The sequence below is a fragment of the Oryctolagus cuniculus genome, chromosome 11 (assembly GCF_964237555.1).
Source record: "Oryctolagus cuniculus chromosome 11, mOryCun1.1, whole genome shotgun sequence".
Taxonomy (NCBI): Eukaryota; Metazoa; Chordata; class Mammalia; order Lagomorpha; family Leporidae; genus Oryctolagus; species Oryctolagus cuniculus.
Genome location: NC_091442.1, coordinates 76,749,659 through 76,755,160, shown reverse-complemented (window position 1 = coordinate 76,755,160; position 5,502 = coordinate 76,749,659). Strand labels below are relative to the sequence as shown.

The window sequence follows — 5,502 nt, the reverse complement described above, 5'->3', positions numbered from 1 at the left end:
CAGTCTACTTAAGAAGTAAGAATTCTTTAAAATTATGAAAAATATACCATTCTCACTTTTCAGAGCTGTTAAAGTACTTTTTCAAAAAGTCTTCTAGGCAAATAGAAAATAAAAAAAGAGGAAAATGATTTACATTGGACTAAGCATATAGATTAAATGAAAATACAGAAATACTTAAGTCATAATTTGCTCAATTGCGGCCACCATTTTGCACCTGCAGTGTGTGGGCACAACTTAAATAACATCTGGCATATTGTAAGTGTAGTAATCAACAATTGCTGAAGCATTTAAATTGTGCCTTCACTGATGGGAAAAAGAAAACGCAATTAAGATGTAAGTTGAAGATAGGTCTAAACCACAGTTTCTACATGACTCATTCTTCAAATTTGAGAGACCAAAGCCAAAACTGATGACAGGCTAACAAAGAATCGGGTAATATAAAGATACATGTAATTCAATCATGGAGTAGTGGGAAGAGTGTTGGCTTTGGAGGTGGTTAGGTATGGTTTCAAAGCCCTACCTCATCACTTCCTAGGTGTACAGATTTGACACGTGTGCTATGGCTTCAAAATTCTTGGGCTATTTCCCCCTGCTTTCCCAGGCTCATTAGCAGGGAGCTGGTTGGGAAGTGGAGCAGCTCGGATATGAACTGGTACTCACATGGGATGTTAGTATTGTAGGCAGTGGTTTAACATACTGCACCACAGTGCTGCCCCCCATGTTGACTTTTAACGTGACAAATAAATAATTAATTAATTAATAAAGTAGATCTTACCAAAAAAAAAAAAAAAAAAGGAAAGTGAGGTGTGGCCATTTCGTTAGCAATAACAAGACTTCTTAGAATGCTTGCATTCAGGCCAGCATGAGGCTTACTAGGCTAATCCTCTGCCTGTGGTGCTGGTACTCCGGGTTCTAGTCCTGGTTGGGGCGCTGGTTCTGTCCCAGTTGCTCCTCTTCCAGTCCAGCTCTCTGCTGTGGCCTGGGAGGGCAGTGGAGGATGGCCCAGGTGCTTGGGTCCCCGCACCGGCATTGGAGACCAGGAGGAGGCACTTGGCTCCTGGCTTTGGATCAGCGCAGCGTGCCGGCGGCAACACACCAGCCATAGCAGCCATTTGTGGGTTGAACCAATGGAAGGAAGACCTTTCTCTCTGTCTCTCTCTCTCTCTCACAGGCTAACTCTACCTGTCAAAAAAAAAAAAAAAAAAATGCTTGCATTCCATGTCCAAGTACCGAAGTTTGAGTCCCAACTTCATCTGATTCCAGCGTCCTGATGATGCACATCTTAGTAGGCTGCAAGTGATGGATCAACAAGTTGGGTCCCTGCTACCCCCTGGGAGACTTAGACTGAACTGCCAGCGTCTGGATTCAGCTTTGTTCAACATCTTTGATTAGGGAAAATTAAAAAGTGAACCAACGAATAGTGGCTCTGTCTCTCTTGCTCTCAAATAAATAAAATTAAGCAATTTTTAAAATATTAACAAATCTTTGTTAAAACAGTGAAGTGATGGTCCCTGTACTATGGCATAGTAGGCTAAGCCTCCAATATGGGCCCCAGTTAGAGTCCTAGCTGCTTCTCTTTAGATCCAGCTTTCTGTTTATCTCTGGAAAATGCAGTAGAATATGGCCCAAGTGCTGGGGCCCCTGCACCCAAGTAGGAGACTTGGAAAAAGTTCGTGGCTCCTGGCTTTGGATCTGCCCTGGCCTGGCCTTTGCAGCCAATTAGAGAGTGAACCAATGGATGGAAATCTCTCCCTCTTTGTGTCTCTCCCTCTCTCTCTCTAGCTCTACCTCTCAAATAAATAAATTTAAAAAAAAAATTTTTTGAAAAAAGTAAAGTGACATTATGGATATGACAAGCATCATGGAAAAGAGATACATACCAGTAATCAAAGAGGTTAGGAAATGAAAGGCAAAAAGAAAATATCTAAGCGAAAATGCTAGGAAAAAAATAAAGTCAAAAAAATTTTATAAAGTCACCTAAAGTAAAAAAAGAAACAAAACCAAAAAGCATAAACACCACAAGAAAGGCTTTTATGGCAGAAAGGAGAAATATATATGAAATTAAAATGTCTGTTACTAAACAGATGCTTTTGATGAAATTAGATACTTGAAATATTTATAGAGGCCTTTGTCAACTTATGTAGAATGAATTTAGTTATCTATATAGTGTTGAAGCCATGAGTTATGTTCAAAAGATGTTTGAAATTTTAAAAGAAAATGTTTCTTAAAATGATAACTATCAATAATGGACATGTTGACTGGCCGTCAAATTACATTCACAAGCGTATCTTTTGAAACCCAGGGTGTAAGTTTGTGAGAGATGTACAATACCAGTTGAGAGTGGGATACAGTGTCCCTAACACACTCTTAATCCTTCTAATTGTTCCTGTCATTCTCTTTATTTAGTTATTTTGGTATCAGAATTTGATTCTTACCCATGGTGAGCTATTTCTGAGATACAATACACGAATAGTAGCACAGTTTATACACACATAGTTGCAAGGGTACGGAAGATTTCATGCAGTGTTGATGTAAGAGGAATGTAGCTCTTGAGAAACATTTAAAACTTAGCTGGAGTAGGAGAAGTTTTGAAGTTGCAAACCCCAGGGGAAGTGAATTGCATTGTATCTTTAGCTTCCAAGATGGACACTATACTAGAAAAAGGATTCAGTGTGTTTACTTAAGTTAAAGTCTTAGTCTAAATTTTTTACAGTGCCAACATATTCTGCTTATTTAAAAGTAGTATGTCATGTACTTATTTTTAATCGGGACAAATATCTCTAAGCCACTGTCTATAATGCAAACACTATCTAAAGGGGACTGCCGTGCTCGCTTCGGCAGCACATATACTAAAATTGGAACGATACAGAGAAGATTAGCATGGCCCCTGCGCAAGAATGACACGCAAATTCGTGAAGCGTTCCATATTTAAAAAAAAAAAATAAAAAAAAAAAATAAAGGGGACTGCCAACTATTTAGCAACATGAATAAGAAAAATATTAATCTTATAAAGTTATTTGATTTTACAATAAAACTTTGAATTTAGAGAGATTACATATAATGAAACTAAGATCCTAAGTGTTTAACCTACACATCCAAAGACACAAAGCCATAGGATGTAGTAATTGTATTAGGAATATGTGTTGAATTATTAAACTTGTTAAATACTCAAAGATATGCCATAGATCTCTGGAACTCAGTATCAACTCACTATAAAAAACAGAAATGCCTGAGGGTCAAGATGCATCTCCCTTCATTTAATGATTTTTTATGTCATAATCAGTTCATTCTGTTACTCCCCATAAATTTGTTGACAGCATATTATCCTTGAGGAATTTTTGAGATATAAAGATCCTATAATATACAGCATAATCATATCTTTATACTTCATAAAGTACATACTTTATCAGAGAATATGGACAATTATAAAAAAGCCATCACACAGTTAATAATGGAAAAATAAAGAAAGCAGGAGAGTTAGAAAGAATAGCATAGAGGCTGGAAGAGGTTGACAATGAGAAAACTTCATCAAAAGAAGTGATTGTAAGCTAAGATTTTACCTATGAGTAAGAATTTGACAAATAAAGGCAGACACTGTTTGGAAGATAGACAGCAAGACGCTGCATGCAGAGGGATATTGTGTAGAAAGGAAGCCTGGTGGTTAGGAAAAGAAGTTCAATATGGATGGAACACAGAAAACAAGGCGGGAATGGGAAAAGACATGAGGCTAGAAAGGATGTGAGACTGGAAGATGGAGAGCTTAGTCTTCATGATGAGTAACTGGGCATCTCCTCAAATATACAGAGGAAAAGGAATTTCAGAAAAAAGGAGCTTTCTGCATCTTGGAAATCCACAGGCTTATTAAAACCAGAATGGTGCCATCGCTACAAAGCTTTTCACAGGACGCACTTTCCACAATCAGGGATACACGGAATCTGAAGCAAGGGAAGAATGGGCTGAGCAATGTATGCCCAGTTTCTCTTCCCTAACTCAACAATCTAATAATTCATATATTTTTTAAAGGGGAGTAGATCAAGATAGGTATTCCACATTATCCTGTAAGAAATCAATCCAAAAGAAGACTTTAGGCCATTGAAAATGACATTGCCTTCCAATAGCCTTTTATCCCCCATGATCCTTCTAATATCACTGATCAAGAAGGTATTGAGGGTAAATATGGATTATAAGGGTATCACATTGTCTTAAATAAATGCAGTACCTCTAGGCAAACCTGGCGTGCAACTTTCTTTAGTAAAACACGTAACTCTGCACAGTCCATAAAGGAAGAGAAACAGGATGCGTAATCAATATATCCCCAATGCTCTGGTACCACAGATATTTTTCTTTTAAAATAAAACTTGTAAAAAGAGTTGCTGGTGGGGAGGTAAATAGGATTCAGCAGTTATTGGCAATTTTAAATTTAGATTTTTGTATGATGCTTCCATAAACCAAACTCATTCTAAGGGTAATTAAAAATAAGAGCTTAATAACAAAGGCAGATATTTAAAGAACAATGTTGGGGCCAGCATTGTGGAGTAAGGGATGAAGCCTCCACCTGCAAAATGGACATCCCATATGGGTGCCAATTGAAGTTCTGGTGCTTCACTTATGATTCATCTCCTTGTTAATGCACCTGGGAAAACAGTGGGAGATGCCTGGAGTCCTCGAGCCCCTGCACCCAGTGGGAGACCTGGAAGAAGCTGCTGGCTCCTGGTTTTAGCCTGGCACAGCCCAACCATTGCTGTCATTTGGGAAGTAAACCGGTGGATAGAAGATCTTTCCTCTCTCTCTCTCTCTCTCTTTCTCTTTGTAACTCTGCCTTTCAAATAAACAAAATCTTTAGAAAAAGAAAAATGTCAAATTGTAATGTTCAACAAAAGGCATAGAAAATTAATGATACACTGTTTGATGCTGCTTTAATGTGTTTAGTCATTTATCACATATTTAGGTACCAAAAATTGGATTTAACTCTTATTTATTCAACTGTGAACAATAATTATATAAATACATTTCAATAGAGAGAGTAGGAAAGCAAGTGTGGAAGAAATTCAACTTAATGAAAAGACAAATAGCATATTCAGTTGTACCTGGAACAAGCTAAAGTAATTTACTTATATCCTACCTTTAACTAGCAACATTGCTTTCAAAATGACCACTAGATATTTTCTTTAAAAATGATTAACTGAAATTTCCTGAAATGTATGAAAATGGTATATGATTATATATTTCATATGGCAATTTTTGACTACTAAAATTGTCTTTATTTTCAAGTTAATGATAGATGAAATCTTTTACAAAGAAATATTTCAGTTAAAGTTCACAGAGAAAAGAGAACATTCATAATGACATTACTTTCCACTAATCATGCTACCTATATTTTCTTATATTTCATGAATTATCAATGTAAGTGATTACATTCAACCCAAATATTTAAAAGTTTGTGTGAGTTTACTTTTTTTATTTCATAAAAACCATAGTTCATGATTTTCTAATTGAAAGCTT

The 5,502-nt window shown here is 36.7% G+C and overlaps 1 non-coding gene across 1 annotated transcript; it reads left to right on the top strand.

Annotated features, from left to right (window-relative positions):
* Nucleotides 1-2,825: 2,825 nt before the first annotated feature.
* On the top strand, nt 2,826-2,932 carry LOC138844503 (U6 spliceosomal RNA). Its single transcript, XR_011380379.1, has one exon. It is a non-coding gene; the product is annotated as a U6 spliceosomal RNA (small nuclear RNA).
* The last annotated feature ends 2,570 nt before the right edge of the window (nt 2,933-5,502 follow it).